Here is a 26541-nt window from a genome sequence, read left to right as displayed (position 1 = left end):
ACTTTTACTTTTTGCTCCTTTACTTTTTTTCAAGAAGATCCTGAGTATTAATATCAGTAATTTATTATGTCCAAGTGCAACTGGCTTACTGTAAGGCAATTATCTGGATTGTGTAATTTCAATTATGCACCCTATAGGAAGCTATTATTTCACTGTGATCAATATTGTATGTAAGTCCTGCTACCCTGCTTTGGCAATATAGTTCATATTACAATTACACTGTCTGCACTGAATATTTAAAGACAATTTATAAGAATTAATGGGCATTTCATTTTCAAACTTTGAAGAAAAACTGAGAACATGCTAAAAAAAAAAACTTGCTGTACCTGTTTTTAAAGAACAAATGATCAGAAGGTTAACATAGATATTTCCAAATGTTTCTGAATGAGATGTTGGCTGCTGTATGGCAGTTTTTTTCCCATAGCAAGCACAGATTCGCCATTATCATTTCCTGGTCCTGAAACAGAAAGCAAATGAAATCATTTACAATACATTTTCAACCATACATAAAAAGAAGCATAGGAACACAAAGGGTGCAAGAAATATTTTGGTGCTCCAAATTCAAGTGTTAATGAGACTGGATGATAATTAAAGGACAATTGTATCTTTGGCACACATTTTCATTAAGGCTTCCCCTGACTTCTCTTAGTGCAATCCACCCAATCCCATACTTATCCAGCAATCTTCACTGTGCAACCTTGCCAGGAGCTGCATAGCCTTGTTTAGAAAGTATCCCGCCCCATCCTCTTTATCCTGCACGTGAACTCTGTGGCCATTTCAATTTGGGGCACATTGCTAGAGAGTGCCATGCTGTGAAGACTGGACAACATCAGGCCAGTGTTCCCAGGACAGCGCGGAGACAGATGCAGGTTTATTCTTTTTGCTGGAGATCAATCTATGCCTTGCCATCATTCCATGAAAGTGTTGCAAGGCAACAGCGGGTACCCTACAATAGTTTTGCAGCCAGAAATGGGCAAATAGAGAAGTATGAGCAGTGAGCTATGTTGTTGGCACAGTAGGACAGAACATATAATCTGCTTTTTTAAGGTACTGAGCAGCAAGAGGTGGAGCAGGCAGCAGATGACCAGGCCAGATAGGATGAGGCAGACCAGAAAAGGAGATGAGAACCTGAAGAAGATGCAGATGATTTCCTGATGGCCTTTGATCTGAGCATTTCCCTATGACCAGGGGAACAATGGACTTTCATCTGGAACTTTCTTTCTATGGACTGGCAAGGACAATGCTAACTCTGTTCAAATGAATGTTACAGCTTTCCAGGGACAAAGGTCCGATCATCCAGAACATACAGGGGTCGAAAGGGAATTTTTCCCTCCCATTTACAATACAGGGGGTTTATTTTGCCCTTTCTTGGACCAAGGTTTTAAAGCTGCTGAGAAAAGTTTACATTTTTCAAATGTCATGCTATAAAATCAAAGGTGTAATGTGTTGCTATGAATATTTTTTTGGGTGATTTTATAGCACAATTAGACTTTTAAGACCATGTGCTGTTTTAAGAATTGATATGCAAGCGAACCTAGTCAGACTAGTTTATGAGCTAAGAAGAGGAAGCGCTTTACAGGATATGATGTACAGGAAGTTAGGGGAGGGGAGGTCTTTGAACAGGCATGTGGTCAGACAAAGAAGCAAGAGTTGTTCTTGAAGACAAAGAAGCAAGAGTTGATCTGGGGATTGTGGAGAAAGCAGTTGGACTCCAAGAGATGACTCCATCATAAAGAAGTTAAGTAGCAGTTTAGTATATCTATTGAATATATACTGTATCTCTCAAAATTACGTACACCCCTCACACTTTTGTAAATATTTTATCATATCTTTTCACGTGACAAGAAAATTGTGTAAATGCCGTGCACACGCATAGGAGTGATGTCACTGCAGCCCGGCTATTCAGACGGCCTGAAGATACCTAACCTAGGTGAAGATGGAAGCGCCAGGGGAGCCATGACAGTGTTGCGCCGAAGGGCTCTATTTACAGGTAAGTGTGCATATTAGTATATTATGGCTTAAACCTGCAAGGGAAACCACCATTTTTATTTTAGACACATGACCGATATAATATGGAAAAATGACTGTCAAGAAATTAATAAAACGATCCCAAACGTTTCCATGTAAAGGTATGTTTTTCAAATCCTTTCTAAGCCAGTAATAACATTCTGATTAAATCCTGCCTTAATAATTAAATAATAAAGGTGCCAATTCCTACCACTCAATGTAGCTGGCTTTCTGTCCACCACTGTTTATTCTGCATGCTGGCAGATGGGTAGATTAAGAAAGATAATAAAATCTATGGCTTTGTAAGGAGATCTGCAAAACATAGAGCACTACCTGGTCAGTTTTAAAACCGTGTTACAACTCTGTCTTGTCTGTCGTTATTTTACATTGATTTAGCTACATTCTTCATGCTTGTGTCAACTTCTTAGAAATCATTATGCATAATCACTAACTAATCTTAACATTGATTTGACTAATTTCTTCATGCTTGTGTCAATATCTTAGTAATCATTGTGCATACTCACTAACTAATCCTAGTATTGATTTTACAAATTTCTTTATGCTTTCCTTTTACAGAAACTGCATGCATGGTAAAGAAGACATATGATGCAAAGAAAAAAGGGAATGACCCAGAATCATTCGGATATTGTAACATGGTGGATAATCTCTGCAAACACTAAAATACATTTCTGATGTATTTTGGGTCCTCATGATCTCTCCAGTGTTAAACCTATTTTAACTATGTATATGATTATTTAAATAAAAAAATAAATGCCATAAAAAATAACCAGCTGATACTATAGCTGATACTATATACAAGCTGCAAACATTCTTTGAAAAAACTAAAATTTACTTTTTTACTTAACAGTAAAATCTGTTTCTTGGAAGAAAACAGAATCTGTAGTTATTATCATTGTGTTATATGCAGCGAACTTCAGGTGACTGAACACTGGGAAAAAAGTGAAGTCTGCAGGGACATCCTCTCCCAGCTAGCCTAAATTTTGTATCATTAAATAAGTAGATGGTAAGAACATAGGGGAGAAACCCATGTCCCGTACTGGCATGTTTGTGGCATGCAATTAAATAATACCAGTGAAAAGATTAAAATTGGTGCACAAATATGGGATTAACAGTGGCTTTGCTGTCAAAAAATCTGATGGACTTTAGATTTAGAACATGTTTCAAATCTTTCTGACAGACTCGAGTCTGGTCAAAAAATCCATTCGTCTGTATGCTAGTGTGACGGATTGAAAACCAACGCTAGGGCAGCTATGAAATTCCTTATTCTAGTCCGGTCGTACGTCATCGTGTTCAAAACCCGTCAGACTGTGGTGTGATTGTGTGTGGCCAAGTCCGTTCGTTCGGAAAGTCCGCCGGAACACCGAAAGTCCATCGGGAAGAACGTCAGACCTACTCTGCCGGAAAGTCCGGTCGTGTGTACACAGCATTAGCCCCTTTAATCAGCTGGATGTGCTTATCAAAGAAGGTATCAAGCAGACATTCACCTTCAAAGGTTAAACATTCAAGAAGCTTTTTTGCATGGGAGTTCAGGTGCCTAGCATTTAATTCAAATCCTGCACATTTAGATGGAAAGAAGACTAATCCTGGAGATCTGAGGATGTGTTGCAGAAGCTTAAGTCTGAGATAAAAAGTCTAAATGACTGTGGATGGAACTAAGATCTCGGGTTATGCATTTAGTACAGAATGACGGTCAGGAACCTTGTGCAGCAATGAGAATTTGCTGCATGCGTTTCCTAACACAGATTGCCATAGGAGCAATTGCAGGTTTCTTGGCAGGGTCTGCCAAAGAAAAGAGAGCTTTAAAGATGACCTCTACCTTTTTGTCTACCTGGTCCTTGAATCATGATTATCCCACATGGGTAAAGTAAAAAAAAACAACAGCAAATGGCCTCCAAACACCCCAAGGGGATTTAGGAGATAAAAAAAATAGCACCCTGGGTACAAGACCCAAATGAATGAAGGCAATGGTACCTGTTGTAGACTCTGTCTTGTTTTCACATATAAATAAAGGCTCTGCAACTTACAATACTGCACAGCTGGTGGTACAACACGCAAGTAGCCTGTACATTACATATAAATAAGGGTACAATACATAGCGCTTTAACAAGCAACATAATTCAGTTAGGGTTTACATCTACTTCTCTATATACACCCTCCTTTTACATAACATAACATTGCTGAGAGGGCCCAAGGAAAAAAAACTAAAAAAAAATTTATAATCATAGTGATTGTAAATTATATTACTAAAGCGCTGATATGAGTAACAAACAACCTAAAACTAAAATAATGTGACTAATTATATTAATGAAAAACAGCTGCAACCATTTAAAATGTGTTCTGGTACCACACATAAAATAGAATAGCAAAAATTAATAGTGCGCTAAAATTCAATTATAAACTTCATATTAGACTCCAGTGAATATGTGACAAACCGTGATCTTAAAAAATATGTAAAAAGTCCACATGCACAATTATATAAAAAACTCTTGATTGCTGAAGAAACGTGAATAAACTCAATCCATGCTCTGTGTTAGTCTCTGCAAAGAATACGTGCTGACAAGTAATCACCACCATATCCGTGTGGAATGCCTGCTCACCTCAATTAAAGACCCCCTTGTGTCTATTGGCTCTTTTAAAAATAATCCACAAATGGGTCTGATCGAATGTATACTGGTTTTCAGCTAATGGCTCCAGGAATACCAGGACTTTTCCATATACAAATTCTTTCTCCAGATTCCAATTTCTCAATGCAAATAAAACATAATCGTGCAAGATTGCTTAAAAAGTACTTTATTTTAATAAATAACATCGTATACACTCACATTTAGGCAGAAATAAAAACCGCATTGAACGATCAGTTTAGTATTGGGACAGCTCTCCTCCTCACTACACATCCAGGGTAACGAGACCCCTGAAGTGTCGTCACCGCCTCCTCCCTAGGGAGTATCAAATGATAGCCACTGAAACACTGTAAAATAAAGTGCACTTGCAACATTCTCGTTCTATAACACTTAACACATGTTGTCAAGGGGTACCCAATCCTCTCATGTCATTGTTCTGTGCGTCAGTGGCCATACTTATGACATATATGCTTTGGCTGTTTATGAAGTACGTGAGATTGGGAGTCTATGATCTTATATGTAAAGGGAAGAGGGAATAGTTGAATGCTAAAGTCATCCATCCAATTTATTATATGAAGATTAAAGGGTGATCTAAACTTGTAAAAAGCAACTCCATGCTCTGTCATACTGCATTACATTGATTTTGTTTAGTAGTAGCACAGGGAATTTTAAATATAGTCCTTTCCACTGATACAACACAAGAACCACAAACACTTCCTATATAAAAACATTAGGGGGGTTACAAAGAGTGTACAGCCATTCACTTTCCTGTTCTTTGATTCAACATAGGAAGTTGCCATAGTGATTCTTTATGCTTTACTTGAGGTACAATGTTAAAAGGAATCCAATGATGCTTCACCTAAATAGCTCTTGAAATATTATAACAAATCAAAGTAATGAGCAAGGGAAGTAGAGGCATATGTTACAACAGGGAAAACCTTCCACTGACTAACATCAAACACCACTGCCAGGAATAACAAACAGTCCATATACTTTCTTTATCTATGTATCTATATATCTACAAGGGGCATTCAAGTCAAACCTGGACTTTTGAGTTTATATAATAAAAGAACAAATTTCAAAGAGTGGAAACAGCATTTATTTTTCGACATATATCACTGCTACATTTATACACTTATCCTAGCTTTAACTAATGCCTGGAAAGCTTCGCCATGGAAAGATTTGTACGCTTCAACCACCCTAGGGTGGCCTACTTTGCTTCGTCATCAGTGCACCATAGGAAGATTTGTCTCTTGTTCTATTTCACAACAGGTTATGCATTGTTTATCCAGGATTAGGCGTTCCACACACTGAATGTTCACTAGAATGACTGCTGTGGTCTGGGAACCACCACAGCCAGGATCGTCACTGACGGACATATGGTCATCTTTGAAAAGTTTACACCGTTAAAATGTCCTGCTGTGGCTCATCACTGTACTGTGCTTGAAGTCCTCTGTAGATATCTGCGGGTTTTACACCTTCGTTCACAAGAAACTTCATCACCACATGCTGTTTCATGCATGCACTAACACTGTTGTCTGCCATGTTGATTAACAGTCTCTGAACTAGCACGCAACATGTATGCTGCCTATCAGTAATAGGCCACACGTGCCACTTATTACTGCTAGAATCCCTATTTACACTTGTAAAATTAAAAGTCCCGGTTTGACTTGAACACCCTCTCATATTTCTATATCTGCTAATCGATAATTCATTCTTTACTCAGTGTTTCATGCATAATTCCATACAATTTTATTTTCTAGTTTGGGAAATAAAAGGGACGTATTAGAGTTTTTGTTTGGTTTTTATTACATTGGATGGTGTGTATTCCCATTGGATAGAATGAATGTCAGTATTTGGACATGGGGACCATTGGCCCAGGAGAAAAAGTGAGTTGTCACCTAAAGAGGGTTAGAGTGAGCACCTTCCCAGATAACAAGGATAATGTTCCGCAAATTTGTGGCAGTGTTGAAGTCTGGTAATTTTCTGCACATTTTCACTGGCAAGTTGTACACTTGCAGAGCACTTAAAGCACACGTTCCAGTTGACAGTTTTCCAATTCGTAGCAAATTTGTGAAGTGGCAAGTCTCTAGCAAGAACAAAGTTTCAGTGGTGAGTCTACAGCAAGAGCTCTGCAAGTTTAAAGCATTAACATTCAGCCACAGTGACCCCTGTGGTGGGATGACTATTGCACAACATAACTAATCCAGAACTTGCAGCAGACTTGCAGAATGTTTGCAAGGAAAGTTGATTTGCAGTCATGCAAAGCTGACTTGCTGCAATTGTGCAACAAACTTGTGAAGCCTGGCAAGTCTAGCAATAACTTTACAAGTCATTTTCAAACGTGCAGCACAAGTGCTTGCATCAATAATGCACTTACAGTTAAGCTGTATAAAGGCGTGTATCCAAATAACGAGCCGGCCGGCTCTCTCTCACTGCCCGTCACTCCCTGGACAGACGGGAAATGGTGGTGACGTCAGCACGCCGCTCGACCCTACGTCGTTTCGTCAAAGGTTACTTCTTCCTGCGGCTTAACTGTAAGTGCATTATTGACGCATATGTGTTTTTAATAAAATTATTTGCGGAGTTACGCTATGGGACCTTTTCTGTTTTTATCTGCCCCAATGATCATTTACTAATGTGGCTGGGATGAGAGATTAAAGGAGGAGGTAATTGGATCTGAGTGGACCATCGTATGCATTCCAGCACAAAGGCTGGGGGATAAGCCATAGGCACGTTGGATCTCCCTAAAGAGAGGTCTAGCTAGCTGGTAAGCTGCAGTAGATCTATTGGTGGAGGATCTTCCCCTTGGTGTATTCTATCACGTCTTGAGGGTTTTGTGTGCAGTGTCACCTGAGAGGATTGAAGATCTATCTTTTGCATCCCTTTCACTTCAATTGTGGACTTTCCATTAATCTGTGAACTATGTGCACTTGTTATTCACTTTCATTTTAAAGTATCATTTTTTTTGATTTATTAACACAGCTCATTTCACGTGGGTTATTGAAATAATTGATACAAATGTGATTTGGATTAATTAACATTTTTGCATGTTAGCAGTGTTTAATTATACTGTAATTTGTAGCACTTATTGTCATATAAGTGTGTAGTATATCACGTACACCAGGCATGTCCAAAGTCCGGCCCGCGGTCCGGTTTTGAACGGCCTGCCTGGTTATTTAAACATATACATCTTTTGTGGCCCCTGGTGATCTCCCAGCACCGGGGTCACAAAAGATATATAGTCCTGCTGCCTCGGAGGGAGGAGGCGGGACGAGTGCCGTGCACACAGGAGGAGAATATCCTGTTTACACGGAAGCTGTAATAGGAAGTCCCATCTCTGCCATTGGACGACTGTTCTGTCCATCAGAGGAGGTGGGACTTTCTCTTAAAGAGGCCGTTGTGTAAACAGGAAATTCTCCTGTAGGATGTCTTTGGCGCTCGTCCTGCCCTCCATGGCTGCACTGATGGTAATGGTGGCTGCATTCCTGACAATTGCAATTGTGGGGCTGCATTCCTGGCAATGGTGAGTGGATTCCTAGCAATGGTGGGTGCATTCCTGGCAATGGTGGGTGCATTCCTGGCAATGGTGGCTGCATTCCTGGCAATGGTGAGTGAATTCCTAGCAATGGTGAGTGAATTCCTAGCAATGGTGGGTGCATTCCTGGCAATGGTGGGTGAATTCCTGGCAATGGCCGCTGCATTCCTGGAAATGGTGGCTGCATTCCTGGCAATGGTGGGTGCATTCCTGGCAATGGTGGGGCTGCATTCCTGGCAATGGTGGGTGCATTCCTGGCAATGGTGGGGCTGTATTCCTGGCAATGGTGGGTGCATTCCTGGCAATGGTGAGTGAATTCCTGGCAATGGTGGGTGCATTCCTGGCAGTGGTGGGGCTGCATTCCTGGCAATGGTGGGGCTGCATTCCTGGCAATGGTGGGGCTGCATTCCTGGCAATGGTGGGGCTACATTCCTGTCAATGGTGGCAGCAATCCTGACAATGGTGAGTGCATTCCTGGCAATGGTGGGTGCTGCATTCCTGGCAATGGTGGGGCTGCATTCCTGGCAATGGTGAGTGCATTCCTAGCAATGGTGAGTGAATTCCTAGCAATGGTGGGTGCATTCCTGGCAATGGTGGGTGAATTCCTGGCAATGGCCGCTGCATTCCTGGAAATGGTGGCTGCATTCCTGGCAATGGTGGGTGCATTCCTGGCAATGGTGGGGCTGCATTCCTGGCAATGGTGGGTGCATTCCTGGCAATGGTGGGGCTGTATTCCTGGCAATGGTGGGTGCATTCCTGGCAATGGTGAGTGAATTCCTGGCAATGGTGGGTGCATTCCTGGCAGTGGTGGGGCTGCATTCCTGGCAATGGTGGGGCTGCATTCCTGGCAATGGTGGGGCTACATTCCTGTCAATGGTGGCAGCAATCCTGACAATGGTGAGTGCATTCCTGGCAATGGTGGGTGCTGCATTCCTGGCAATGGTGGGGCTGCATTCCTGGCAATGGTGAGTGCATTCCTAGTAATGGTGAGTGAATTCCTAGCAATGGTGGGTGCATTCCTGGCAATGGTGGGTGAATTCCTGGCAATGGCCGCTGCATTCCTGGAAATGGTGGCTGCATTCCTGGCAATGGTGGGTGCATTCCTGGCAATGGTGGGGCTGCATTCCTGGCAATGGTGGGTGCATTCCTGGCAATGGTGGGGCTGCATTCCTGGCAATGGTGGGTGCATTCCTGGCAATGGTGGGGCTGCATTCCTGGCAATGGTGGGTGCATTCCTGGCAATGGTGGGTGAATTCCTGGCAATGGTGGGTGCATTCCTGGCAGTGGTGGGGCTGCATTCCTGGCAATGGTGGGGCTGCATTCCTGGCAATAGTGGGGCTGCATTCCTGGCAATGGTGGGGCTACATTCCTGTCAATGGTGGCAGCAATCCTGACAATGGTGAGTGCATTCCTGGCAATGGTGGGTGCTGCATTCCTGGCAATGGTGGGGCTGCATTCCTGGCAATGGTGAGTGCATTCCTAGCAATGGTGAGTGAATTCCTAGCAATGGTGGGTGCATTCCTGGCAATGGTGGGTGAATTCCTGGCAATGGCCGCTGCATTCCTGGAAATGGTGGCTGCATTCCTGGCAATGGTGGGTGCATTCCTGGCAATGGTGGGGCTGCATTCCTGGCAATGGTGGGTGCATTACTGGCAATGGTGGGGCTGTATTCCTGGCAATGGTGGGTGCATTCCTGGCAATGGTGGGTGAATTCCTGGCAATGGTGGGTGCATTCCTGGCAGTGGTGAGGCTGCATTCCTGGCAATGGTGGGGCTGCATTCCTGGCAATGGTGGGGCTGCATTCCTGGCAATGGTGGGGCTACATTCCTGTCAATGGTGGCAGCAATCCTGACAATGGTGAGTGCATTCCTGGCAATGGTGGGTGCTGCATTCCTAGCAATGGTGGGCACTGCATTCCTAGCAATGGTGGCCGCTGCATTTCTGGCAATGGTGGGCGCTGCGTTCCTGGCAATTGTGGGTCTGCAGATGGGCACTGACCCTTATTTTGCTTCACAGTTCTTTATTTAAAATTTTAATTATTTTTTCCCTGAAGCTTCCCCCTTAAAGTGAAGGTGCATGTTATACACCAATAAATACGGTGTATCCAAAAAATACACCTGAGTTCATCTCTTCACCACACACAGCCACAAAGGCAAGAGAGTTCTTGTTGGGCAGTGTATTAGTGCTCGGACGAACACACTTAGACCGAATTTTAATGGTTCAAAGAATGTCAGGCAAAATGGTCGGCCCTCGCGCATGTTCAGTTCATCAAATCTGGCCCTTTGAAAAAAGTTTGGACATCCCTGACGTACACTTATGATTTTTCAGCGCAGCTTTCTCTTTTGAATAGTATTGTGTTGTGTGTATCTCACATTAAGTTGCAGCAGAAATTCCTTTTATTATATATCATTTTTTGTATTTGTTTATTATTATATTTTAGGATTAATAGACAGCGCTGTTTTCCCATTATTCACTATCTATCTATCTACCTGAAGTTGCTTGTACACAGGTTTGTCTGTTTAAATTGTGATGGTATCCATTTTACTTACCTGAGTTTACTGAAATACTACCATATTTCTTGTAGTATTCATACAGATTGCATCAGACATTTCATGTACAGCAGTCACAAACGCAACATCTTATCTAATGGAAAATCTAATTTAGGAACACTAAATGTGCTTAGGTGTGGAACAAATTTGCCAAAGTGTCCACCCCCCATGTAATCAGATTCTGATGTTCTGCAACCATTAGGCCGCGTACACACGCGGGGACTGTTCGCTCAACTTTGTCCGCTGAACAGTGTTTCAGCGGACAGTCCGCTCGTGTGTGGGCTTTCAGCGGACAGTTTCAGCGAACAGTCTGCTGAACAAAGTTTTTCGGAATTTCCGAAAAACTGTCCGCTGAAACTTGGTTTGAGCGGACAGTCCCCGCGTGTGTAGGCTTGTTCGTCAAACTAAGTTCCGCGCATGCTCAGAAAGAATTTATACGCCGAAGGTTGCATTGCAGTGTATAGGACGCCGTTTTCTAGTCCCGTCGTACGTGCCGTTCACGTCATCGCGCACGGTTTCAGCGGACTGTTCGTTCGTCGTGTGTGGCCAAGTCCGTCCATGCTAATTTTGAGCGGACTGTCCGCTGAAACTGTTTGACGAACAAAGTTGAGCGAACAGTCCCCGCGTGTGTACGCGGCCTCAGTTTTGATTAGCGGATAGGTTTACATACAGTAAATGGAGCTTGTTGATACTTTACACAAGTGGAAAGCAAACAAGGAATACATTTGTTGTTTTTCTTATAGCACAGTACCTTGTAACGTCTTTGTCTATGCTTTTTTTTTTTTTAAAAAGTTTATTCGAGAAAAATAAACTTTACAGCATTCAAGGATAACTGTTATACATAAATGGTGATCAGAATATAAAGAATATATTACAAGAACAACATTTTTTCTTTTTTTTTTTTAAACACTTTTTTAAACCTGCGTGACCTTTTGTTCCCTGGGGTATGGTTTGCATTATTTGATCATGCAATGACCGTGACTGGGATGTTCATGGTGTATGATTACAAATTTCTAGAGCTATAGTTCGAGGGTGTGTAAGGATATTTTGAGTACTAAGAAAAATATACCTTTTATCGCCGTAACTCAAGGTGACTGAGGTGTTTAGAGGCGAGAAGTATGCTGTTTTTTATTGTACTGCAAGATCATGTGCGATCATGAGCGGGAACGTCTAGAGGATATGTGAAGTGAATAGAGACCATGTCGAGAATCTGTAAATGCTTGGGTTGAGGGTCATATTGTAATATGAGGGTAAGGAGAATTGGCAGGGGAAGTGGGAGTGAGGGGATGCAAGGGGGAGGGTTTGGGCGGGACACAAAGGGAAGAGATGGAGAAAAAAAAGAGAAGGGGGGAGAGTATAGGAAAAGGAGAAATATACATAAGCGTAGAAAAGAGGGAGTGAGGAGGGGAATCCAACAATGATCACTCCCTCAGTTGTATAGGGGAAGAAAGGGAGTCTGTTTATTATTCCAAGTGTCTTGAGGGGAGCAGCTAAAAATAGCTTGACTCACCTGTCTCAAGTAATTTGTATATTGGGTTGTTTATGTATTATCCCTAGGCCCTTTTCCTCAAGGGCGGATGTTTGGGATTTTTCATGTCGATCATCATCATTTCATAACCTTGAATTGACTGCAATTGAATATGCAGGTGTTGATTGGAAGTGTACCCAGAATGCCCATTTTTTGTAGAATTTTGATGGAGTATCCTGTGATATATGGATCAGCTCTTCCATTTCAGCAGTTTTACGTAGTCTTCAGAACAAATCTTTAATTGTGGGTATTTGGGGGGAACCCCAGAGTAGAGGGATACATTGTTTTGCTGCGTTTATCATATGCATTGTGAGGGATCTGTGGTAAGAACTGTGTGACATGGGAGAGTTCAGTAGGAGAAATTGATCCAGAGAAAGGTGTCTATGCTTTATTAGGACCACATAATGTCAATTAAAGAAAATAAGTATTATTTTTCAAGGTGTGTAGAGGATAAACTTGTCAATAATGGCATTTTACTGTTTGCTTTCTCGGTGTGGTGTAGAAAATTAAAAGGGAGAATTTTATTGCGTGTGAGCAACAGAATTGGTCTGCTTTGAGGGTTTAACTTGACTGCACACAAGTTATTTGGTCACTGGTCCCAAAATAAAAAACTTCAGTATTGGGTTAGTGACAGTTTCTTTTACTGAGGTTGCAAATTACATGCATCATAAACTGAAGGCCAAAAGGAGTAAGGTAACCACCAGGGTAGAACAGTTGTAAGGACAAAAATGCGGGTGCCTTCTTGGCAGGACTTCCAGAACACAGAATGGCCTTCACCACAGTGACTTGCAACCTGCAAACACTAAAGTACAATACAACTTTCAGAGATATAGTGCTCCAGGTGGCAATACCATGATAATGCCTACCCTGCATTTTCGGAAAGGGTGCTGGCTCAGGATGCACAGTCAATGAAAGTAAGAGAGTCTAGACAGCTTTCAATCACCTTTATGGGAATAAAATACAGTCCATGCAGTAGACAGAGGTACAGGAATAAGTTGTAGCTAACACGTTTCACACCCTCACTGGTGCTTAGTCATAGCTAAAGGAACCATAGACTCAGATCACAAATATATACACATAAACTGAATATTCAATCATCCCATCCTAAACGTGATCATGTTTGGACCATAGAACACATATGGAGGTAATTAAAGCATTCAAGGTAATCAAATTAACCCATTAAATAGTATATCAATGCATCATACAACTTCTGCTGAATCATACCCCATTCCAACTTCTAATGAAGAAAAATAGATAAAACAATTGTCTATATCAAACTGGCATTTAGGAAACCTACTATGTTCAAAAAACATAAAACAATAAAACAAGAATAAGAGCAAACAGTACATGTTCATAATGTTGCAGATATTCGTAGGGAAGTGCCCAATTGTACACATTTTATTATATTAACTCCTGAAAAAAATGGGGTAAGGGAAGAGTTTCCTATCCCTCTTCCCCCACACAGGCATGCGTGCATAACCATGTGTTAAAAAAACATATGTACAGGACATGCCAAAAATCATACTGAGGAGGGGAGAGCCTCCCCAACAAAATTAGGCAATACCCTAGGAAATCAAGTAACAAAAAATAAAAAAGAACTACATAGGAAATATTCTAAAGGATATTAATACAATAGAAAAACATAAATAAAAACAAGACAAAATTAAAAATCAAAAGGAAGAATGACAAGAAAGGACCCGTCAAGATAACTATATCACCAGATGCCACCTTACTGGGAATGCTAGAATAAAATGAGGATAGGACATGTCAAAAGGGTGCTGATCAAATACGCTTCAAATACAGGACTATCCTAAACATATATAGGGCCTTGCGAAAGTATTCGGCCCCCTTGAACTTTTCAACCTTTTGCCACATTTCAGGCTTCAAACATAAAGATATAACATTTTTATTTTTTGTGAAGAATCACCAACAAGTGATTCAATTGTGAAGTGGAACGAAATCAATTGGATTTTTGAAACTTTTTTAACTAATAAAAAAATGAAAAGTGGGGCGTGCAAAATGATTCGGCCCCCTTGCGTTAATACTTTGTAGAGCCACCTTTTGCTGCGATTACAGCTGCAAGTCGCTTGGGGTATGTCTCTATCAGTTTTGCACTTCGAGAGACTGAAATTCTTGCCCATTCTTCCTTGCAAAACAGCTCGAGCTCATTGAGGTTGGATGGAGAGCGTTTGTGAACAGCAGTTTTCAGCTCTTTCCACAGATTCTCGATTGGATTCAGGTCTGGGCTTTGACTTGGCCATTCTAACACCTGGATACGTTTATTTGTGAACCATTCCTTTGTAGATTTTGCTGTATGTTTGGGATCATTGTCTTGTTGGAAGATAAATCTCCGTCCCAGTTTCAGGTCTTTTGCAGACTCCAACAGGTTTTCATCCAGAATGGTCCTGTATTTGGCTGCATCCATCTTCCCCTCAATTTTAACCATCTTCCCTGTCCCTGCTGAAGAAAAGCAGGCCCAAACCATGATGCTGCCACCACCATGTTTGACAGTGGGCATGGTGTGTTGAGGGTGATGAGCTGTGTTGCTTTTACGCCAAACATATCGTTTTGCATTGTGGGCAAAAAGTTGGATTTTGGTTTCATCTGACCAGAGCACCTTCTTCCACATGTTTGGTGTGTCTCCCAGGTGGCTTGTGGCAAACTTTAGACGAGACTTTTTATGGATATCTTTGAGAAATGGCTTTGTTCTTGCCACTCTTCCATAAAGGCCAGATTTGTGCAGTGTACGACTGATTGTTGTCCTATGGACAGACTCTCCCATCTCAGCTGTAGTTCTCTGCAGTTCATCCAGAGTGATCATGGGCCTCTTGGCTGCATCTCTGATCAGTCTTCTCCTTGTCTGAGCTGAAAGTTTAGAGGAAAGGGCAGGTCTTGGTAGATTTGCAGTGGTCTGATACTCCTTCCATTGCAAAATGATCGCTTGCACAGTGCTCCTTGGGATGTTTAAAGCTTGGGAAATCTTTTTGTATCCAAATCCGGCTTTAAACTTCTCCACAACAGTATTACGGACCTGCCTGGTGTGTTCCTTGGTCTTCATGATGCTCTCTGCGCTTTCAACAGAACCCTGAGACTATCACAGAGCAGGTGCATTTATACAGAGACTTGATTACACACAGGTGGATTCTATTTATCACCATCAGTCATTTAGGACAACATTGGATCATTCAGAGATCCTCGCTGAACTTCTGGAGTGAGTTTGCTGCACTGAAAGTAAAGGGGCCGAATAATTTTGCACGCACCACTTTTCAGTTTTTTATTTGCTAAAAAAGTTTAAAATATCCAATAGATTTCGTTCCACTTCACAATTGTGTCCCACTTGTTGGTGATTCTTCACAAAAAATTCAAATTTTATATCTTTATGTTTGAAGCCTGAAATGTGGCAAAAGGTTGAAAAGTTCAAGGGGGCCGAATACTTTCACAAGGCACTGTATATTGGATATGACAAGATTCACAGGTAATGACATTGATCAAGTACCTTGCATTACAATTAATAAAAGAAGGAATTTTAAACGCCTTGTATGTGGTGACCAAATGGATCGTATCACCTCTTTTGATATAAAAGCAATATGAACGACCTCTTGCCCCACATTTAAACATACCTTTAAATTGTAGCCAGTGTGGATGTGATCTAGTACTAGTATATAAACTGGGTGATAGGACCCTGCCTAGAGAGGGGGCTCTATGGGAGACCTAACTCCTTTTGATAGAATATGGGCATATATAAGGTCATTGGACAACACAGAAAGATACTTAGTGACAATTTTTTTGATCTTATCAAATTCGGTACTAAAGGGTGTGGAGAACACAGGGGCACTAGCTCTTTGGGAGGTACCTTTTTTAATTGTAGTTTTATTTAAATTTGTGTCTAGTAACATGTTGTTATGTGGGGTGATCTCAGCAATGCTAATTGCTCTATTCTGGATGGACTTAGAATAACGCATATCATCAAATCTGTGCATCATGTCAATAACTTCTCTGTTGAAATCCATATATTTACTGCAAATACGTTTCAATCTCAAGAATTGACCCACAGGAATACTTCTTATGGTGTGTTTTAGATGACTCGAATCAGCCCCTAAAAGAGCATTGCTGGCAGATGGCTTCCTGTAGAGACTAGAAACAACCTCACTGCCCTCACCTGTTAATAGTACATCTAAAAATTCTATGGATTTTGAGTTACTGTGTCTCGTGAAGCATAAGTCCAAATCATTATCGTTCATGTAGTGCAGACAATCATCTATGCTGACCATATCGCCAGAAACAACAAACAGCAAATCATCTATATAGCGACAATAAAATCTCGTGTCCATTTGACTGGGACTGCTAGGTCTAAAAATGCGATACCTCTCCCACCACTCCATGAATAGATTAGCAAGGGAAGGGGAAAATTTAGCCCCCATAGAAGCTCTGGTGGTAACAGTCCCCTTTGAGCATAAAAAAAATATGAATGAGCAGATACTTTAAACTCAAAAAAATAAACTTCTGAAGGACAAGAGAATAATTGCCAGACTGCTTTAAAAAGAATGATACCGCTTGTAAACTTAAGACATGAATAGAGGCTTGCAACGTCACAAGTAATCCACCTGCATTCAGGTTTCAATTTAAAAATCTTCAATATAACCAAGACTGTTTGGTATTCCTAAGGAGCAATTCCACAACCAAAAGTTGTAGTTGATGGTCCAACCATTGGCCCAAGCGCTCATTGAGAGACCCAATGTCTGCAACAATGGGTCTACCTGTCAAGGGGTTTAGCCCCTTATGAACCTTGGGGAGATGATGGAACACAGGCATACCTGGAAACTCTGGAATAAACATATCTCTCTCACTTTATGAAAAAATCCCTGCTGCCACTGCTATATCTAATAGTATGGGAGGCTCTTTTCTTGAAAGCTTGTGAAGAGTCACCCCTCAGTTTGAGATAAGTATCTGAATCAGACAATTGGCATATAGCTTTGTTTTTAAATACTTCAGAGTTGAGGACTACCACAGATCCCCCTTTGTCTGCGTTCCTAATAACTATACTGCCATCCCCATTTAGTTCTGTTTTTTTTTTTTTAGATTAGTGAGATTGTCTGAGACAGAGCTACCAGATGGTTTATGGGCCAGGTGAGTCAAATCCCTCTCCACCAGTTTCTGGAACAGGTCCATATCCTTGCCTTCGGGAACCTACAGGATAAACATCAGATCTCAACTTAAATGGAACCCAAGTGTAACTGTCCATCGAGTCCTCGGGGCAAGGACATGACTCCATGGGAAAATCAACCAGATCGTGTAAAGCACATACATCAGAAAATAATTGAGGGGAAGGAGGAGACCCATCCACCAAGGACGTGTCATTCGGAAACCTCCTCATCATTTCCTGGCTCAATAAACTAATGTACGGGCAAATTTGTTCACATCAAGCAGCGTCCCAAACAAATTTAAAGTGCCTGGTAGGGAAAAAATTCAATCCTTTTGATAACAAATTTTTTTCTGGTTCACTTAAAGGTCGCTGAAACCAATTTAGAACACTGGATATACAATTTTGTTCACTGACTGCTACAAGTTTTGTTGCCTTTGATGCATGCTTTACTCTTTATTGCACGGGAGAGCCGAGAACTGTTAGTAACTGTTCGTATGCTAGGGCTGGAGAATCATTATCACCTGCCTTGCTCTTTTTGTAGAAGCAGTACCTCCCCACCTATCTCAAAGTCAGAGATTCAGCAGGAAGCATGTGATTTTCTGATTGGACAGCTCTAGCTCTCAGGTGGAGTGTTTGACAGATTGGCAACTGCTTCCATACAGAGAGCAACAATATTTCTCTGCAGCATGCTTGCAGGGGACAGACCTTTCTGCTAAGGCTCTGCTGCTTTCTAAAGAAAACCAGCTGTAAGACTTTTCATATCTTTTGTTATAATGCACCTGAAATGTATTTAGCAGATTTTCAGGTGCACTTTTAAGAGGCCACTTAGCTGAACTGTTTGAGGGGCAATGAACCACAGTATTACATATTCAAATTCATATATACAAATATTTGGCCTATGCTTGTCTGATTTGCGTTGCCCAAATTTATGCATTATTCACAAAGCATTAACACTATGCCACAGATTCCCTTTCAATCCCTCAATTTATTGGGACACAAAAGTGAAAAGCCACCAAATCACTGTGTGCACAAAAGTCTGTTCACATGCTAAATCTAAATAAAAGTATGCTAGAAACACACACATGAAACCCAGCTGTATAAGAGACACTGTAGTTCAAGAAGAAAAAATTGCCCTCAAGGAACGATAATGGTTATTGCCAATCTACAAATGATGGTCTTATCAGAGCAGCCAATGCTTGGCTATCAGTGTATCCTGAGCTGGATAAGCTACTTTTCCCTGTAGGCTGAGATTAATTTTTGATTTTGCAATTATTTTTTCTAGGAGTCTCCATTGCTTCTTGAACTCTGTCTAACTCTTGTGTGCTTTTAAAACATGTGCCATACTCAGCACCACTGCTAATACCCCACCATCATACCTGCATATCAATGAGACTGTAAACATGTCAATCATTCCAATGTATAAAACAAGTGTTTCCATAGTTACAAGGAAGTCAAATTTGAATATTTTGTCAGTTTAAGAAAAACAGACTATAGAAATTGAAACGTTATAGTTAATAACATTAAATTACAAAATGGCTTGTGTAAAAATTATATATATTAGGTACTGTATACTTTATTAACCTCTTTCCTACCTTATAACTTACAAATGCGATGCTTAGGCGGCTCAGCTGCACCAGATCACGTACCTAGTACAGGATCTGACACTTCCGGGTAGGGGTGCACACACACGTACCGCTGGTAACCCGGCTGTGTTATGATTAAACACAGCAGATGTCAATCACCAGGTGCCAGCCAATGGATTACCGCCGGCACCCAACAATCATCATAAATTTACACAGGACAGAGCCCTACTATGTAAACAAGGCAGAGGACGGTCCTGTCAGTGGGGAAATAATAGATTGCACAGCAGGGAATAACATCCATTACTTCCCATCGTAAAGGCATCTAATGCCCCGTACACACGAGAGGAATTAAGTCTGACAGACCTCCAAAGGAGTTCCGCCGGAGTTCCGCTGGAGTTCCGACGGAGTTCTGGCGGACTTTTCGACCGAACGGACTTGACCACACACCATCACACCAAACTCCGACGGAGTCGAACGTGATGACGTACGACTGGATTCGACGTAGGAAGTTCATAGACAGTAGCCAATAGCTGCCCTAGCGTCGGTTTTAGTCCGTCGGAGTAGCACACACACGAGCGGATTTTTCAAAGGGGACCGGGTCCGGCGGAGTTCCGTCGGGAAAATTTAAAGCATGCTTCATTTCTAAAGTCCGTCAGACTTTAGCTTCGCTAAAGTCCGTTGCAGCCCACACACGATCGGATAGTCCGCCGGACTCAGTCCGTCGGAGTTTGGATGTCGAAAAGTCCGCTCGTGTGTACGGGGCATAACACAGTACACCAAAACACTGGCTAGGCACACATTTAACACTCTGGGGTTAAAAATAAAAATTCCAGAATATATCCCATAATTTGTCGACTCTATAACTTTTGCACAAACCAATCAATATACACTTAATGGGAATTTTTTTTTTTTTTACCAATAACATGTAGTAGAATACATATTGGCCTAAATGTATCAAGAAATTTGATTTTTACATTTTTGTCTATTGGATATGTGTTATAGCAGAAAGTAAAAAATATTGTTTTGTTTATAGCTCAAAAATAAAAAAAACGCAGTGGTGATCAAATACCACCAAAAGAAAACTATTTGTGGGAACAAATTACATAAATTCTATTTGGGTACAGTGTTGCATGACCGTGCAATTGTCAGTTAAAGTAACGCAGTGCCATATTGCAAAAAAATTGCCTGGTCATGAAGTGGGGTAAATCTTCCGGAGGTCAAGTGGTTAAATTATATCTAAATCTTTTTCTTTTTTCACTTTGGATAGCTTAGGGAATAGTTAAAGTACAATTTCACTTTCGGTGAAAATACCCTTTAAATGTACCCCCACCCCTGCCAGTGTTAGCCTGCACACAATACTTACCTTCATCTTTGCTCCCAACTTCTCACTGTATGGCTCTTACTGGCATCACACAGCGCACAGAAAACCATGCCTCATCCTGTGCCTAGCATGCATGTGTGCTGTGTCCCTGTTCAGTTCTGTGGATGATCTGTACTCTGCTAGATGGCTGGGAACATTATTTCCAACCATTCATAGGAATGAATGGGACAGTGACATCCATGTGCAACAACCCAGGCAGGATATTTTTCTTTACTGGAACAAGTGTCCCCACTGGAAGATTTATTTTCTATTCCTTTTTTGGCAACAACTCAAAATTTGGGATTTTTCTGATTTTCACTCCCAGTGACAGATAGAAGGGTGAACCTCCCCAATGGTACAGAGCAATTAAAACTTTTCAACCAACCTAACCCTTCACCCCTTTATCAAAAACTGAAAAATGGTCTTTCAATGGATTCCCACTGTCTGCCTTCTTTGGAATTGTATCTTCTGTACAGAGTATGATGGTGAGGTAAATAAAAAAGGCTTATAGGTAATTACACATAGCGCCATTTAAAAATAAATTCAGCAGCTGAAACCTATGGGGTCATCCATACATTAAGTCATAGAATCTATTGGTTAAACTGGATGGACCTGTGTCTTTTTTCAACCAGACTAACTATGTAATTATAAGGCAAAATGTACCCCCCCCCCCCCCCCCAATTAAATTAATCAAAAACTTTGACACAAGTGATTCAGCTGATTGGAGAAAAGCCAATGTAAAAAAAAGGGCAAAATACATCCCTGGGAATTCCTGGCCAGTTAGCCTAACATCAATAGTATGCAAGCTCTTGGAGGGGATGATAAGGGAATATATACAAGATTTTAGTAATGAAAACAGTATAATTAGCAGTGGTCAGCATGGATTCATAAAGAATCGTTCTTGCCAAACCAATCTATTAACCTTCTATGAGGAGGGGAGCTGCCATCTAGATACAGGAAGGCCCGTAGATGTGGTGTATCTGGATTTTGAGCACATGGATTGAAAACTAGCTACAAGGGTGAGTTCAGAGGGTGGTGATAAATGTGGAGCACTCGGAATGGTCAGGGGTGGAAAGTGGGGTCTCCAGGGTTCTGTGCTGGGACCAATCATATTTCATTTATTCATTCAATTTGATCCGGGCGGAAAAGGCCAGACGGAATCATTTCATCGGATATTCCGATCATGTGTGGGCTTCAGCAGACTTTTTTTTTCAAAAAGTCTGACTGACCTAGAAATAGAACATGTTTTAAATCTTTCCAATGGAATCAAATCCTATCGGGAAAACCGTTTGTCTATATGCTAGTCCGCTGGACCAAATACAACGCAAGTGCAGCTATTGGCTACTGAACTTCCTTTTCTAGTCCCGTCGTATGTCATTGCGTTAGAAACGAACGGACTTTGGTGTGGTCATGTGTAAGCATGTCATATTGGTCGGAACTCAGTCGCAAACTCAGTTGGAAAGACCGTCAGAGTTTATTCTGATGGAAAGTCCGGTCGTGTGTACGCAGCATTACGAGTCTTTTCTAGCTCACTAGTCAAACATCCTAATACAATAACAAAGCCACATTCATTTTCTACAGGCTACTGACCTAATTTTTGAGGACATTATGCTTCCTAATGAAAGCCAAGATGTAGAACAAGGTTTTAAGCCTATTTTTCACATTGTACTTTTTGTTTACAACAGGGCCCCAGTACAAGTATTTTCAAGCAGTAAATTTACTTGCTGCTACATCAGGGCAATCAATGTTATACAATAGGGTAAACAGCAAGGCAGAAATGTATTAGCATCATCATGTAATGTTCCAGTGGTTTAATTTAATTGTTCTGTTGCAAAACCCTACTAATCTTCATTCTGTGTGCAGCCATCTGGGGGACTAGATAAATAAGAGCCTACATTGGAGGACTTTTTTTTTATTTAAGCATGTTTTGCATTCCTATAAAGATGCTATGAAACTACAAACCCTCTTGAATCAGATCAACTGCAAGTCAGAAGGAAGTTAATTACAGGTTATTTTCACCTGTCAGTGAATTATTAATGGTCTCAAACTGATATAAGTTGACACAAGCCCAAAGCCAAAGCAGGCCCAAAATATATTGTTTCATTCAGCCCTGGCCAAATGTTTTGAAAATGACACAAATATTCATTTTCACAAAGTCTGCTGCCTCAGTTTTCAAAATGGCAATTAATTGCAACGTCCCTCTTTACAATTAAAATGAACTTAATCCCCCCCCCCCAAAAAATCCCACTGCATTTCAGCCCTGCCACAAAAAGACCAGCAAACATTATGTCAGTGATTCTCTCGTTAACACAGCTGTCAGTGTTGACGAGGCGAGCACAAGGCTGGAAATCACGCTATAATGCTGATTGATTTATGCCGCGTACACACGACCGGACTTTTTGACAGCAAAGGTCCGACGGAACGAATCCGTCGGACAATTCAATCGTGTGTGGGCTCCATCGGACCTTTGCTGTCCAAAAATCTGATGGACTTTAGAATTAGAACATGTTTCCTATCGAGAAATCCGTTCATGTGTATGCTAGTCTGACAGACAAAAACCGACGCTAGGGCAGTTATTGGTTACTGGCCATGAACTTCCTTATTCTAGTCTGGTCATACGTCATCATGTTCGAATCTGTCGGACTTTGGTGTGATTGTGTGTGTCCATGTCCGTTCATTCGGAAAGTCCGCCGGAACTCCGCCAAAAGTCTGTCGGGAAGACCATCGGACCTAGTCCATCGAAAAGTCTGGTCATGTGTACGCGGCATTAGAATATCAGACTGGAAGCTAATCTTTAAAAGGAGTGTGGTGCTTGAAATCATTGTTCCTCCCCTGTTAACCATGGTTACCTGCAAGGAAACATGTGCAGTCATCATTGCTTTGCACAAAAAGGGATTCACAGGCAAGGATATTGCTGCTACTAAGATTGCACCTAAATCAACCATTTATCGGATTATCAAGAACGTCAATGAGAGAGGTTCAACTGTTGTGCAGAAGGCTTCAGGGCACCCAAGAAAGTCCAGCAAGCGCCAGGACCGTTTGCTACATTTGATTCAGCTGCGGTATTGGGGCACCACCAGTGCAGAGATTGCTTAGGAATGGTAGCTGTGATTGCATCTGCATGCACATTGAGGCAAAGACTTTTGGAGGATGGCCTGGTGTCAAGAACATCAGGGACAGACTGATATTCTGCAAAAGGGAAAGGATAAGACTGCTGAGGATTGGGGTAAAGTCATTTTCTCTGATGAATCCCCTTGCTGATTGTTTGGAGCATCTGGAAAAAACCTTGTCTGGAGAAAAAAAGGTGTGTGCTGCCATCAGTCCAGTGTAATACCAACATTAAAGAATCCTGAGACCATTCAGCCAATTGATTAGGCTCACTTACAATTTTGCCTAAGAACACAGCCATGAATATAGAATGGTACAAATCATCATCCTTTCCCAACCATTCAAGAACAGTTTGATGAGGAACAATGCATTTTCCAGCATGGTGGAGCATCTTACCATAAGGCAAAAGTAATAACTAAATGGGTTGGGAAACAACCCAGACCTTAATTCCATTGAGAACTTGTGGTGAATCCTCAAAAGGTAGGTGAACAAAATAACCCCAGAAATTCTGACAAATTCCAAGCATTGATTATGCAAGAATTGGCTGCCATCAGTCAGGAGGTGGCCCAGAAGTTGATAGACAGCATGCCAAGGGAAACTGTAGATGTCTTGAAAAAGAAGTGTCAACACTGCCAATATTGACCCTTTTCATAAACTTAATGTAATTGTCAATAAAAGATTCTGACACTTATGGAATGCTTGTAATTATACTTCAGTATGTCATAGTAACATCTGACAAAATTATCTAAAAACACTGAAGCAGCAGACTTTGTGAAAAATAATATTTGTGTAATTCTCAAAACTTTTGGTCAGAGCTGTATAATCTTTTAAAGTGACACCTCAAGGGATGTTGCTTGCAACTATTAAAAGGTTTATATTGTTTATTTTAACTGTACCTTTGAGTACTAAACACAGCAGTTATACACACACCAGACGTTTGACAAGCTCACTGATGTATAGCAGCAGACTGGGGCTTAGCATTGTCAGGTCTCTATATATCAGTCCACTATATGGATGCATCAGCCTCAGAATATTTACATAAAGTCATCATGAAATCAATTCTGCAAGTCAGCATTACTGGGAGCAATCTGCATGTTAATTGCTTTGACTGACACCCGTTCCAATATTCTAGCCACTGCCATGACCTACAGACCCTACCCCCTCATATCTGACACTGTAGAAAGAAATTAATCATGGGGCATTTAGTCCTCAATTATAGTCCTACATGCTTTAGAGGCTGCAAATATCTACGCATTCACTTACATATATCATGGACCTGCCCGGTTGTTAAGTAGTTTTGGTCCAGTATTTTTGATATATTATCCAATGTCCTGAAGTACTACTATTACCCCAGAACTCACAATAACACTTCTTAACAAATGCCCTCCTGACATCAATAAAACACAATTTAAACTTGTATTACAAGTCACAGCAGCAAAAAATACCTGGAAAACGGCTAGACTCATTGAAGCAGAGACCACGTTACAAGACAGGATATCCAAATATCCAAATGTATGGCAGCCCTAGGCTGAAAAAATATCTTCCACCAAGCTTCAACCCCTTTCTTTTACAACCATGATGACATTACAAAAGTCTAGCTAACACCTGCCTCAGTACCCAACATCTTTGGAGTATGTAGTTCTTGAGACTGCTGCATAGACATGTGCGGAGTAAAATATTTCGCTTCCGAATTTCGTTTTCGTCCGAAAAATTAATTTATTTAGTTACTCCCAAAATTCGTTTTTATTTATTTCCTTTTTCGTTCAAAAATTGCATTCGTCTGAAAATCCACATGAATTAAGGTCGAATCTGTCTTTGAAGGCTTATGGTGTCTGTCGAATGTATAAAGAAGATTCGACGGAGCTAGTGTATAGCATACTTCGTGTGAACTTTAGAACCCTATTAAAGTCTATGGGACTCCAACGTTCAAAATCTAAAGTGCTAATTTTAAAGGCTAATATGCAAGTTACTGTCCTAAAAAGTGTTTGGGGACCCGAGTCCTGCCCCAGGGGACATGTATCAATGCAAAAAAAAGTTTTAAAAACGGCTTTTTTTTCGGGAGCAGTGATTTTAATAATGATTAAAGGGAAACAATAAAAGTGTAATATTCCTTAAAATTTCATGGGGGGGGGGGGGTGTCTATAGTATGCCTGTGAAGGGCCACATGTTTCTGGTGCTTAGAACTGTCCCTGCACAAAGTGTCATTTATGCAGGAAAAAAAGTTCTTTAAAATCACTTGCAGCTATTATGAATTGTCGGCTCCGTAATACAGAGAACACTCATTGAAAGTCATTGATAAAAAAAAGAAATAAATCAATTTTAAAAAAAGCGTGGGGGTCCCCCAAATTCAAATACCAGGCCCTTCAGGTCTGGTATGGATATTAAGGGGAACCCCACGTCAAATTAAAAAAAAAATTGATGTGGGGGTCCCCCTAAAAATCCATACCAGACCCTTTATCCGAGCACGCAACCTGGCAGGCCGCAGGAAAAGAGGGGGGATGAGAGAGCGGTCCCCCTCCCTCCTGAACCGTACCAGGCCACATGCCCTCAACATTGGGAGGATGCTTTGGGGGTCTGTGACCCCTCAAAGCACCTTGTCCCCATGTTGATGCAGAGAAGGGCCTCATCCCCACAACCCTGGCCGGTGGTTGTGGGGGTCTGCGGGCGGGGGGCTTATCAGAATCTGGAAGCCCCCTTTAACAAGGGGACCCCCAGATCCCGCCCCCCCGTTTGAAATGGTAAGGGGGTACAAAAGTACCCCTACCATTTCACAAAGAAAGTGTAAAAAATAGTTAAATAAGACAAACACACTTTTGAAAAATTCCTTTATTAAAAATAAAAAAAATTAAAAAAAGATTCCAGCGGTGGTAATCCACTCTTGCTATCCAGCGACGGACAATCATCTCTCCGGGGTCCAGCGATGGCTCATCTGAATCAGCGCAGCAAATCCATCCATCTTCTGTCTCCACGGAGGAGACACTGTGGGGATTCTGGCAGCCTGACGTTTGTTATATGCGGAGGGCAGGGTCACCCATCCCCTGACCCCGCCCCCTCTGACGCAAGGGGAAACGCGGGCTTCTGGC

At 41.4% G+C, this 26541-nt stretch overlaps 1 long non-coding RNA gene across 1 annotated transcript in view; it reads right to left on the bottom strand.

Annotated features, from left to right (window-relative positions):
- Nucleotides 1–332: 332 nt before the first annotated feature.
- LOC143984261 (uncharacterized) overlaps nt 333–26541 on the bottom strand; it is a 264520-nt gene continuing 238311 nt past the window's right edge. Inside the window, exon 3 of the long non-coding RNA XR_013274752.1 lies at nt 333–457. This is a non-coding gene — a long non-coding RNA (uncharacterized LOC143984261). The remainder of the gene's footprint in view (nt 458–26541) is intronic.

Source organism: Lithobates pipiens, unplaced genomic scaffold (genome assembly GCF_037356315.1).
Source record: "Lithobates pipiens isolate NorthernLeopardFrog02 unplaced genomic scaffold, aLitPip1_a1.2 Scaffold_16, whole genome shotgun sequence".
Taxonomy (NCBI): domain Eukaryota; kingdom Metazoa; phylum Chordata; class Amphibia; order Anura; family Ranidae; genus Lithobates; species Lithobates pipiens.
Note: the sequence above shows the minus strand (reverse complement) of the source record. Positions and strands in the feature narration are given on the sequence as shown.